This window comes from Hetaerina americana, unplaced genomic scaffold (assembly GCF_022747635.1).
Source record: "Hetaerina americana unplaced genomic scaffold, ioHetAmer1.1.p SCAF_55, whole genome shotgun sequence".
NCBI lineage: Eukaryota > Metazoa > Arthropoda > Insecta > Odonata > Calopterygidae > Hetaerina > Hetaerina americana.
Window position 1 is genome coordinate 1,791,481 of NW_027287150.1, and position 13,373 is coordinate 1,804,853.

At 42.7% G+C, this 13,373-nt stretch overlaps 1 protein-coding gene across 1 annotated transcript in view; it reads right to left on the bottom strand.

The window, feature by feature from the left end:
• Positions 1-13,373, bottom strand: part of rdgB (retinal degeneration B) — a 321,056-nt gene that overhangs the window by 244,933 nt on the left and 62,750 nt on the right. Inside the window, exon 2 of the mRNA XM_071593315.1 lies at positions 2,496-2,578. The gene's annotated coding sequence lies outside the window, so the exon portion shown is untranslated. The remainder of the gene's footprint in view (positions 1-2,495; positions 2,579-13,373) is intronic.

Genomic DNA, 13,373 nt, shown 5'->3' on the forward strand with positions numbered 1-13,373 from the left:
AGCAGCTCAAGGAGCATACTTTGAAGATTATTAAGTCGATGTAAGTATATCGTCAATAAAATTCTTGTAAAAAAATCAGTCCTACCACTTTTGGGTGCGACCCTGTATCACTCCGCAGAGTCGAATTCGACGGAAATAAAACACATCAAGGTTGAATGAACCCTTGCGTGGTTATCGTGGAAATAAATGCAGTAATTCTGGCCGTGAAAGAAAACAGCACCTAGTTTCCGGCGACGGTGAAAGACCCGTTAGTGTAGAGGCGACACCAGCACCAGCAAACTACGAGTGAGGAGCAGCAGCAACGGAAACAACACAGCGGACGACCGCGAAGACGGCTGGAACGGAGGTGGGAAATGCGGGTGATTGGCGGAAGTGCGGGAGGCGCCGGGCGTCCGCGCCAACGCCAGCCCTCCCCATCGGCAACCAAGAGGTGAGAAAGACGCAGAGCAGGGATTCGTGAAGGCGGGGACGGACGAAGAGGGGTGCCCACGCATTGTGAGAGTGAAGCATACAGCATGGGGCTCGTTGGCGGTGGGAAGACGGACGAATAAATTCCTGGAGATTTACAAAGCTCGAATGACTGGGGATTGCATGAAACTAAATCCGACCCCAATTAATGACTGGAGTTACTATCTGATTGATATTTTCTCGAAAAGGGTGAATATTAATAATGATAATAAAACAACGTCTTTATTGGGGCGAGATTGAGACTGGATAACCACTTCTTCCACCTAAACCCTCGTCGTTTACATGCATAAATGTACCAAAAACATTGCAACAAAGAAGGTAAACATTCATTTATAAGGTGATTATGGGAAAATACACGATACGACGATATAGAAGAACTCACGAGAGCAATATGACGGCAAAATAGAAAACAAAATAAAACAGGTAAAACATAACACATCAAGCATACGCACATTGTAGATTGTTTGAGCCTCCGGCCTTCGCCGAGGCCTTCTTTAAGTAAGACTCTAACTTGTACACACATATATACATGTGTATATGTATGTACAGACCGTTCGAATTTGACCGCTGCATATTAAACAGAACGTAAAATTCCTTTCATAAAAAAATTCGTGCTATGTAAAATAAAATATTATTCACCTTTTTTAAAAGAAAGTTTTAAAAGGAAAACGTCGAGGACCACTCGCACGAGATGACTAACGAGCAAACAACGTGACTGGAGAAAACATCTTACGTCATCCGTAATCTTAATGACTTATCATAAAAACGGGCAAATACAATTTAGGACGCTGCTAATTGCAGTTTAAGTTTTGTTAGACAAAAAAGCACCATGGTGACATACACACTATTCCTCGTTCGGACGGAAGTGTGAAAAAGTTTCTCTTCCCGAGATCAGTGAAAATCCGATGGAGAGAATCATCTGTAAACCGACAGGCACCACGCCCTGTTAATGGCGAAGCCCAGCAAGAATTACGAGAAGGCTCCGAAAACTTTGGCGCGAGATTTCCGCGAGCGGCACTAATAACCCGAAGCGTTGTTTGCGAGATCTAGCACACGGACTAATATCTCTTCGTTTAGCCCAGCTCCATATCCGTCTCTTATCTCCAGCAAGCGTGGAATGGGTCTGCATTAACCAACCAAAACTGTCTCCTTCTACCAATGTCTGGCGCCCGTGGAACGAAGCAAGCCGTGACTCATTCCCGCGCCCGCGAAAGCCATCCGTTTTTCACCGATTCACTTCATCACGATAGAACGTGGATGCGAGTCGTGTTAGCAGCGGAAAGGCCGAAAGGAGTAAAACATTCTCGTCATTATTTGCTACTCGCTAGTGAATCGCGAATGCTTCATGTCTTAGAATGTGCGGAATAAGAGTTACTCTTTAAGGAAGGCATCGCACGTCAAATTAATTAAGTCATCGTGAACGCGGAGTAGGTCACGTTGGACCAGCAGGTTATGCAGTCGATATTTCTCCAATAGGGCTAATGGAGGAACTGGAGTTATTGCATCGAAATTTCTCCTGAATGGGTACGCGGATAAAAATAATTTAGCGGCAAAACAAAACCGCTTCTTATCATACTAATGCAAATTGCATGTCCCCCTTTTGCGACCACATCAAAATCGCTATTGCGCACGGAAAAACTTCACCTTCGTGCGCAAAGATGCTATCTTCGAGATAAAAGCCATCTCGTACGTATTCTCTTACGCCTGGTCGTGTGCAAGGAGAGACACCATCCAATTACGAAGCCAACCTTTGTACGCGGCTGAGTGCCCCCTCTCCCCCACCCACCCCCCACATCAATATAGATACGGCCTCATCGCAATTGCCACGTCTGGAACACGAGCAATAACACACCCTCTGCGAGAGTTCTGAATTTTCTCGCGCACGCGCAATCCTATCGGACGTAAAAACACACACAAGATCGTGGAATCACGGGATAAGTTAGCTTGTCAAATATTTTGAAGAAATCTAGGTGTTAAACATTCCAATGGTTGGTTAATAAAAAATCAGGGTTTGAAAGTTCTCTTACCAGTTATTTTCTAGATCTGCGGAGCGATTTTAATCAGGAATCTTGTCGGGGAGTCAAACCACACTGTTTCAACAACGGAGGTCCTGAAACACATAGTGGGATAAAACGTTTTATTTCGCATAAATCACAAATTACATTTACAAGTTTTGATACAAAAAATTACACGTAGATATAGAGAACAAAAAAATGTCACGCAATACGATTAGATAATGTTTGGTGTTGTTCATAACCAACATTGAACAGGGAGCTTACTATACATTGGCACAACACAATTACCTTAAAACAGAGCAAAATAAATATGCATAATAATAAAAGGAATGGGGATAGCTCCGGTCGGGCTCGAAAAGGTAAAACAATAATATTGCAAGGGAAGTATGAAATTGTCATTGAAATAAAAAAATGAATCACTAATTTTAATTAGTGCGATATGATTTTAAAAATATGATGATAAGTCTCGATTAATAAGAGAAATAAAAAAGAAATAAATAGCCCTGATATTTTTACCATGCATATTTTGAATGGGAACGGTAAAAAGGCATGCATGAGGTTCAAAATAAGAAAAGTCGACTCGTTTACAGCAGATAAAATAATAAAATTACCAGGAGAATTCCTTGAATTCATTCAACCGCATGCAGCCCTTACTCAAGCACGAATAAACGCGGGATGACCCGAAGAGCACATGCTCCCCTCTTCTAAAAATCATCGCATTACTCACATCATAAAACTTCACCTGAAAATTTGAAACTAATTACGCGGAGAGTGTTACGCACATCATGCCATAATTCACAAAGCATGAAATGTAGACGTATTCTTTAACATGTTCAATAAAATTCAAACCATACCCGGAGTAAGAGCATGTTTTGTCAAACAAAGAAGGAATAACGACATGATTCGAGCAGAGTCAGGAACCTTTGAGTTCAATACGTACGAATATATATATATATATATATATAATATAAATCGTCGGAGTTTTCACATCGCTTGAAGAGCTCCCAAACTGATGAATGTACACCAGATCCATGACAAGGGACATAACATTTAAATACCACTGGTATCAACCCCAGGGGGTTGGCCCTAGCAAGTATCCGATAGGGAAAGAGGCGCCAATCAACCTGATATAATGGTGCATTTTTGAACAATTGAAAAAACTCTTACCTGAAGAATTTCAGTGACGAATTCCACAAGAAAAGATTAAAGAAACGCTTAAATAAATAACTATTTTATTGACTTCGACGGCGCAAATATTGGCGAGGACTATTGTCTTTTCTCAAGTCCATAGCATGTTTAACGCTTGTGACTTTAATTACTTCCATGGATCTGGGATCGAGAGGAAATTGGGATGCAGATTGGGAGGTTTTCGAGATGTGAGGGCGGAGAAGAATGGATAGTGTAACATAGAAGGAAAGCTAAACAAACGAGGAAGTGCAATGCGGGATGAGAGAGGAGAGGGGGTAGCTGGGCATTACGATTGTCGACGGGATGTTGAAGGCAGAGAGGGGATAGAAAGGCAAGCGAGTTAGGCGGAGGAGGGTGATGAAGACAATTTTCACGACATGTAGGGAGATAGAAGGGGAGAGGAGTTGAAGAAGGATCCATTTTAATGGAGGGTGTCATTTTCTGTCGTGTTAAGTGAGGCTAATAATTGCAGAGATGAATTTTTTCAATCTGTCCATCCGAAAACTAACTTAAAAAATGTAGACTACCTAATATCAATTGATAAACTATCAGCTGAATTTTCACCTAATTCTTCCCCTACTACAGCTCTACGAATATGTTCTCTCACCCCGTCCAATACGCTTAAGGAGACAATGCCACACCCAGGAGGAACTTCCCTTCCGAACACCCAAATTCTATGCCGCCTTCTGAATCCTGTTTCGGAATAATTCATCAGTATTGCGCGCCTTCCTTTCAAAATTTAACACACGAAGGATTGGAGTGTCGCAATCAAAAGGTTGCGATCAGAAGATTTGCAAAGGACCTTACCGGTATTTCTAAATCAATTTGGCACGGAAATGCTATTTGAAATATCAGTAATCGAATAGAACAACATGGGCGAAGTAAGAGAGAGAGTAGGAAAAAGGCAAGAGAAAAATGAGGCAGGAGATAAGAGAGAAGTGAGTAGTGGCATCGGAACGCATGAGTCTGCCGAAGGATGGAGATTGTTTGCTAGTTGGGAGAAATGGGGGCGGACTTTGGACAGCACGAACAAGGTGGGAACTATCTACGATGAAAAAACACAATGGCGTTGCGCAAAGGCGGGTGTGGTGAGCGATAATAGAGATGGATTTCACGCGCAAGTTTGCAAATGTTGTTTCCAAACAAAAATATTATCCTAACCTAGTTCCGAGACTAATTGAACGGGATATTATTTTGGCATGCGCAAGGTATAATTTACGACTTTCGTTTAAAAAACGACTGCACATGAAGAATAAAAAAAAATCATCTTTCATCAAGACAATGTACCGTCCCACAAGTCAATGAAAACAACGGTCAAATTGAACGAGTTGAGCTTGAATCTGCTTCCCCACTCCACCAAATGTACCCTCGAGATCTAGCCTCCAGTGGCTACTGGCTGTTTGCTGTGGTCTCAAGAAGATACTCCAGGGAAAAAGATTTGCCTCGAATGAGGAAATCATCGCTGATCAACTGATGCTTATTCTGAGGGTAAGGACAAATCGTTTTACAAGCATGGCATCGAAAAGTTAGAAAAGCGTAGGAATGATTGTGTATAGCTCTTAAAGGTGATTATGTTGATGAATAAAAATGAATTTTGCGAGACAAATGTTGTTTTCTTAGTTAGCTCTTATTGAACAATGGTTTACACAATCTAAAAAAACACATCATTCGCAAAAAGTGGTTGTGATATAAGCAAACAAATCTAACAAAACGAAAGAGTGATTAACTTGAGGGCAAATAATTCGAATCTTTAAGAACCACCAGAGCAGTCAATCCAAGAGGTTGGTTTTGGAAAGTCAAGGATGACTTTCCCTCGAACGAAGCAAGCCCTTCGACATACGTGAAATGCAAGCATAAAAAGATGGAGTGGGGGAGGAAGATGCAATTCCATTTCCTCGGCCGAATGCGTTTTCTCGTAAAGTTCTGTTACCCAGAAAAATCACATCTAAGATTTCAGCTTGGGGCGACCGGAGAAGTCGCCCGGATTTGAATCCGCAATCTTCCAGTAAGCAGACAAACACTCTTCTAGAGCTGTGCGATACGACGATACATGGACAGGGCATCGATATTTTTCCCTATATCGACCAGTTCGATATTTTAAAAGAACACAAATAGAGTAATATGAAAATATTTCCCAGGACCAAACTAGATATTCCGTGGGGGCATCGTTTATGGGTATTTATTACTAGGTAATAACCGTGATTTCTGGATAAAATTTAATCGGAATATTAATTGATCACTATATACATAATGTTGTAAATTATATCTAATAATGTCGAATTCTTTAGTTTCATGAAGACGTAGATTTAAGTAACTCGCAGAATGAGTGCAATTAAGTTCCTTCATTTGGAAGGTAACTACTGTGGTCGGTAAATTCACAATGAAATGATGGCTGCTTCTGGAAATGATAGACCTTCATTTGACATACTTGAGAGGTGGAAAAGAAAATTTTCAAAACTGCCCACATGTCCTTCACAGACGATCCAATAAGGTGGGAGACCATCACTCACGGAGGACGTCACCCCACAGTGAAGAAGAAAGTGGAGGACTTTATTCTACAAATTAGAACGAAGAGCAACAATCGAATTGATCACGAATGAGACTAATCTTAGTCACCGCAGTGAGTGGGAAAATCATTCACGAAAAACTGCACGTGACCAAGGTGCCAATACTCTGGGTTCCACCGCTACTGACTACTTTTCGGAAGCAAACACGGCGCGACCGGCAATGAAGGCGATATGGCTTATGAAATTTTACCACATCCAACCAATTCTTCCGATCACGTTCCAAGATTTTATTTTATCTTACTCCCAAAACTGGAAAAAAAACCATTGCGGTGCTGGAGATTTGACAACACAAGTGACGTCACTCATAGAGGTGGAACAATGGTTTTCGACGAAATTTGCTAAGTTCTACAATGGCGGCCTTCGAAAAGTCAAGAGACGCCGGGGGAAATGCATAACTCTGGAAGCTTACTAAGTAGAGGAACCTTAAGAATAAAAAATAAAAATTAAGTTTCAATCACGATTATTTTTCAGCAATAATTAAGATATAACGATAGCCCCACGTGAATCCCAGGGATTTATGCAGGGTGCATTCCAAAAATAATGCAATTGCATTTTCCGAGCCGCTCCTATTGGTCGGAGTGCGATCGAACCACTTGGAGAAGGTGGGGGGAGACGCTAAGCTTTGACGCAAAACCAATTTCAGTGCTCTCCAAGCTGCTGAAGCGACAGGACGTGAGTTACTGTAAACCTCTGCGCGTCGACCGTGTCACGAAATATCAATCGAGCGGAAATTTCAAGTGAACTTTTGCAACGTATTGAGAATCAATCAATTATTTGGACACCGTCATCACTGGTGACGTAACCTGGGTTTTTGAACACGACCCAGAAACAAAACGCCAAAGCTCTGAGTGGCATACCAACCGGTCCCCCAAGCCCAAAAAAGGCAAGAATGGGCAAATTAAAAGTGAAAGCAATGCTCATCGTCTTTTTAGGCAATAAAGGAGTGCTCCATAAGGAGTTTGCTCCTCAAAGACAGACAGTTAACACTGCCTACTACGTGGATGCGCTGGAAAGACTCCGGAAAAGGGTCATCAGGACGAGAAAAGACATTTCCGCTATCTGGCAACTCCATCACGACAACGCGCCTTGCCACAACGCGCTACGAGTCCGCGAGTTCCTGGCCCAACTCCACGTGCCAACCCTGTCTCACCCCTCTATATAGTACTGACGTCGCCCCAGCAGACTTCGCTTTGTTCCCTCGGCTTAAGGCAGCCCTGAAAGGAACCCGTTTTTCGTCCATGGATCAGCCGTGACGAAGACCTGTGAGTATCTGCAAGTATCATAGAGGTGAGAACCCGCGAAATGGCACACATCTGGGTGTCCCAGTCATTTAAAGCCACAGGGCTGAACTAGTCTGAATGCATCCAGTAGCTACCTACACATCCCCTCCCACCTCTTGTTCATTTCCTATTGGTCACTCACCTCTCCTTCCCTCACTTTTCCCCCACACATGTCCTCTCCGCTCTTCCCCGAGAACGTCATTTTGATGACGACGGTCGTGCCGTCGAAACGTCAAAACTACATACGTGAGTGTCCTTTCTTTGTGTTTCTATTACATATGCAAAGAAGGGCGTAATTTCTGGAGCGATCTCTTTCTCTGGGGAGAGAGGTGGCGAAATCATCTTCTCCTAAGGAGAGAAGGAAATGACTCAGTGCCTTCTCTTCCAAGAGTAAGGTTGTTTGGCCACTGAAAATTTGGAATGCAGTTTCTTTGGACGTGTTTCTTTGCGCTTTGTTAACACCCCCCGCAATACGCCGCAAGGGGGTGTGGCGGTGGGTGTTAGGTCACCACCCGTAAAAGGGAACAAAACCATATGCAAAATCAACACATATGCACATAAAAAACCATACCCACAGTGGCGTAAACATTCATGCAAAAATCCTTTCATTCTACACGCATGAAAATACATATACTATCATCTAACAAATAATTGCACCTTAGCATGCAGCAAGAAATTTATCCAATAACGTGAAAGATAAAATTTGATAAGTAAGAAGGCGAAATTCCACTACCACATGTACATGCAATATATAATGGTCTCCTCTCCCAAGGACACAGGTAGGGAATGTAACCCCCCACAGAGAGAAACGAGGGATGGAAGGGGAAACCTAAAAGCAGAAGAGGCAGAGCAGCAATATTGTAAAGAGCACTACTTAATTTAAAGGCATTCTAATTAGGTCATGCGGAGAGATAGGTTTGCACAACAAGCGGGGGAGAGGGGGGAATGCAGATTAAAGCACAGCACTGAGAGAGCAGCGAACACTTTTCGGGGGTGGAGATGGTCCTTCGGGAATAATGGATCCGACCGCGAATCTCAAATGATTCAATGTCCAACAAGTGGCAGGGGGAACCTTCGACTGATAATTTAACGCAACTTTCGCCGCAAACGAATCCGAAAAATCTGCACACTGAATTATTTATAAAACACACGCGCACATCGCATTAATTATTAGGGCGAAACGTCACAGGCCCCTGGGATATGCGACGCCCCGCCCGAATGCGACGGACGAGCGTAATATACACACACGCGCTTATTTAGTGCTTCTTAATTCTCCCTGCCTTCCGCTCCTTCAATGACCGTCCTCCGCAAGCTATCGTCCAACAGATAACTTTAATTAACTTCCTCCTTCTTTTTCTTGCAAGTGCCCTGCATAGGCTTACACCATTAACACATTTTTCACATTCATGTTTTAGTTTATATACGAGGGTAGGCTGAAAATGAATGTGCATATGCTTGTAGAGCGAGAGCAAACACAAATACCCAGATCGGGTGAAAATTACATTCAAGTGCAATTCTTACGTTTCAAAATCATACATTTATTTTTCAACATCGTCACCATTGTTAAGGCTAACACGTTTCTCCCAACGTGTTACAAGTTTTCTCATTCCGTCACTGAAAAACTCTTCCGATTTTTCTCGAATCCAGGACTTGACAGCTGCCTTCACCTCATCGTTCGAGGTGTAATGATTACCCTTGAGGTGTCTCTCGAGTTGAGGAAAGAAATAAAAATCGCAAGGCCCAAGATCGGGGGAATAAGGAGGGTGTGGAATCGGTTCAAATTTCAGGTTTCGCAGAGGCTCTCCAGTTGCGAGCGAGGTATGTGAACGAGCGTTGTCATGTTGCAAGATTATTGGCGCCAAGCTCCCTTTAAGACGACAAACTCGACGTCGGAGGTGTTTTAGAGTCTGCATATAATGAAAAGAATTTACCGTTGCCCCTCACTCCAGAAAATCAGTCACATAAACTCGGTGAGCATCCCAAAACATGGGATGCTATGTGAATAGCATCTCAAGCGGAGCATTCCGCCCGTCAAAATGGTACGTTCAACTGCATATGAACCCCTTGGCGCCTTTCTTTAAGACGTTTTCGTTTCGTTCGTAGGCTCATGCCGACGCCGGGTTTCTCTGCACCCTTCTACATCAACATACAATACCCCGCAACCCGCCACCGGGGCGTGTGGCGGGGGGTGTTAGTTCACCACCCGTGAAAGAGAATTAAACCACACGCAAAATCTAAACCCACGGAGGTGTATACGAGTTTGCGATATTTATCATCTGTGGCAGTGATCGGAAGTCCACCGCGAGTTTCATTAACAATGATGGCTTTTCCAGGCTTGCAACCACGACATTTTACTACCCATCGATTTACAGTAGATCTATCAACAGCATCGTCACCATGAACAGCCTTTAAACGGCGATGAATCTCAAAAAGAGTAATTTATTCAGCAGTTAAAAATTCGATAACAGCACGCTGTTTAACTGGCGTTGACATAGCACTAGAACACGTCTCCAAACTTACGCTTCTCAAAATACACTGGATGAATGTAACGACCTCAAACCTGCGCATGCGTGTGGAGGGGGGAATGATACTTCCACATGCAACCAGGAGTACTTCTGAAGGTAATTTTTGTGCATTAGTTTTCAGCCTACCCTCGCATTTAATTCTCATCATTCTTACCTAGCATTGCACTTTCTCGTAATAATCTTATTTTCTATGATTCCGTTGTCGTCCATGCCTAACGGTGAGAGAAAAGTAAGTTTCAACGAAGCACTATCTTACGCCTATGCTACTTGTGCAATCAGTAGAATCCACAGAAACTAAATTTAAAGAATTCTAAGATTATTTAAACACTGATAATTAGTTCCGAAGAAGTTTAAGAGGACGCCTCGATAGCTAAAGCTCGGATATTGAGGGATCCGGGTTCGAATCCCGGTTAAGGCGAATGATTTTTACACTCTGAAATTGTTGCATTGATTGATCATTAGCTCTGTCCTTCGTTCCTCCTCCACTGGCCAGAAATAAAAATAAACTAGTAAGTTTAAATGACCGATGAGATGGGTCTCTCCCCTAGAAGAAGGATCTCTATTTAATTACACAATTTCAAGTTGCTCTAAAATATCAAGTCTTTTGCCCTTGCTTTCTTAGTGTGGAATTTCTGGATTGAATTTACAAGAGTGGAACAACTGTAGCAGATGCTTAGCTAAGAGTGATGTTTCATCAATAGTCCTCCAGCACCTTTCCTGTTCTTTTATTCTAGTATAAAAAAGGTCTGGCCAACGTAGCATACATCACAGGAATCACACTTAACCTTGTAAATGCCGGATTGTAAGAGGGGTTCTAATTTGTCTTTGTTGCGGCAAAGGATAGAACTTTTGATCGACAATATTTTTGTAAACCACTCTCCTATCCTCAGAATCCCGTTTCCACAGCAAAAGGTGAAACTCCCTCTCTCCTATTGACTCCACCCTTCGCGTATTCCCGCATCCAACCACCCCGACTACCCTCCACTCTCAGTATGTGTCGAACAACCCTTCCCCGATAATGTCCTTCCTAGAATCACTTTTACCCCATCCCTCAACCTGCCTCCATCCCCTCCACGTCTCCTTCCCGCTTAACCCTTCTTTATTCTTCCTTCCTACCTGCCACCTTCCTCCAATAATGACCACAAGTTCTTATCCTCCCCCCTTCCACATACTCTTTTCACCTCTCCATTTCTTTAGTTTCCGTTTCTTTGGGGTTTCCATAATCCCAATCTTTGTACCCGCCAACCTTACTCCTCATTCTTTTCTCCCTCCCCCACTCTTCCTCAAACAGGTATGATGTATCACATGTTGAATCTTGTCTTGTACCTGAAGATGGTTCGATGAACTGAAACACGTTGCACGTTACAAATAAATCTGTGGAAAAGGTCAAATTTTGTTTTTCTCATAACCGTTTCCGATCAAGGCGTTTCCTTTAATATAAATCCCCTGATGTACTAACAATTGTCACATATCTCCCATTCGAAATGTTTCCTGCATTTAATGCAATCCATCACCAATCTCGGTGAAGTCATATCTACGCCAGCACGCGCATGCAAAGAAATATTTTCCGAGGCGTATGATATTTGGCCGTCCGGGAAATTTGATCATTTCTGAATGAATGCCACTCAAAGATAAAATTTGCCATCAACATTTTTTTTTTCAATTTTTGCCCGAAGAAACAAGACGCAATGGCTGCAGTTTTTCCGTACAAACAAAAGCTTCCAAATAACTTACGAAATTGGACATCCATCTTTGAATTATTCGTTCCATACATATCAAATGAAACGATTACTCTCGTTGCCATGTTTACGTGGTCTGCCAAAAACATAGGCAAACTGGTGCAATCTGGTGGCCATGATTCGAACTATAGCCCCGCCAAATAGCGGCGCTATTTGCCTGAGCCCCAATGAGCCGTCTGCTCTTGGCGGATCGTCGAGCTGTGCGTACGGTGCCAGTTATGTTAGTTTCTGTTGTCTTTGTTTTTATTATTCGTTGAAAATGGAAATTGACGAAATCAAGGAGCAACGAATCAACATCAAGTTTTTTGGGTGAATTGGGGTAAAAGTTATCAAGAAAATACTGAGGGGTTGACAGTTCTTTACGGTGACAATGGTATGAAGAAAACATCCGTTTTCAAGTGGATTAAGCGTTTTAAAGATGGCCGACAAGACGCCATGGATGATGTAAGGTCGGGACTACCTTGAACCACCTGTGTTGACGACAACATTGATCGTGTGCGGTCCCTTGTCCTTAGCGATCGTCGAAAAACTGTCCGTATGATAGCTGATGAACTTAATTTAGGAAAACCAACAGTGCACACTATTTTAACCGTTAAGTTATTTTAACCGTCAAGTATATTGTAAGTTTCGATCTCCTCGGGCTAAAGGTCAACAAACTTAATAACAAGTGGGGGGAGGGTTTTCACATAAAAATATACATACATGTAGATACATTAACGATAATGTACAGCCTGATATCAAACGTTTCACGGGATGAAGAATCCGAATTGTAATTTTCCGAAATCAAATGAAAGCAGAGAGGGAGATGACAAAAAAAAACAAGCCTAAGAGACAATGTAATCACTACTGCCATTCACCCATGAGTTCAAGGTTTATAGCAAGTTTTTCAAGATGTTTATCCTGCATAGCAATCCCACGCTTGCTACCTTAAAGAGCAATTCAGCCGCAGGCATATCGATCGTGATGAAACCACTTCGGTTTTGCATTTTAGGGATCTCCTACCCGTAAGTCCACAAATGTTCAAATCTTCTCTCAAGGGCCCCGACAAGATCTCAGGGAGCAACGCTTGCGAAATGCTTCGCTCTCGAGCTATCCAGCATCCCGCCAGTGATGAATAAAGATGTTAAGCTCGCCTCAAACAGCCTTCGGTGGCTGTGAACACACTGGCGCCTCTCCAAGCTACAAGCCAATCTCGGAGAGGCGTGGAGAGGAGGGCGCCGGGCAAGGTGGGAAGGCAGGAGGAATTAATCTGGAGGATGGAAGGATTGAATGGTGGAAATGACGCACGGAAGAGGAAAAGACGAATAAGCCCATTGTTCTTCACTCTCACGGCGCATGCGCACCCAATTCTCAACGTCAAACTCCGTGCGTAAATGAACCGAGAGCAATTGAATGGGGAAGTAGAAAGAAGCCAAAGCATGAACTTTATAAATACCACTGTGGCTTTAAAAAAAAAATAGCCAACTACGTGGAGTCATTTCAAATAAGACCACTGGTAAGTGAAAACTCGTTCAAAAGACAAAAAAGATGCTGAATTTAACTAAAGCACAGGAAGTATGCATCCATAGGATGTCGACATCAAATTATTCAA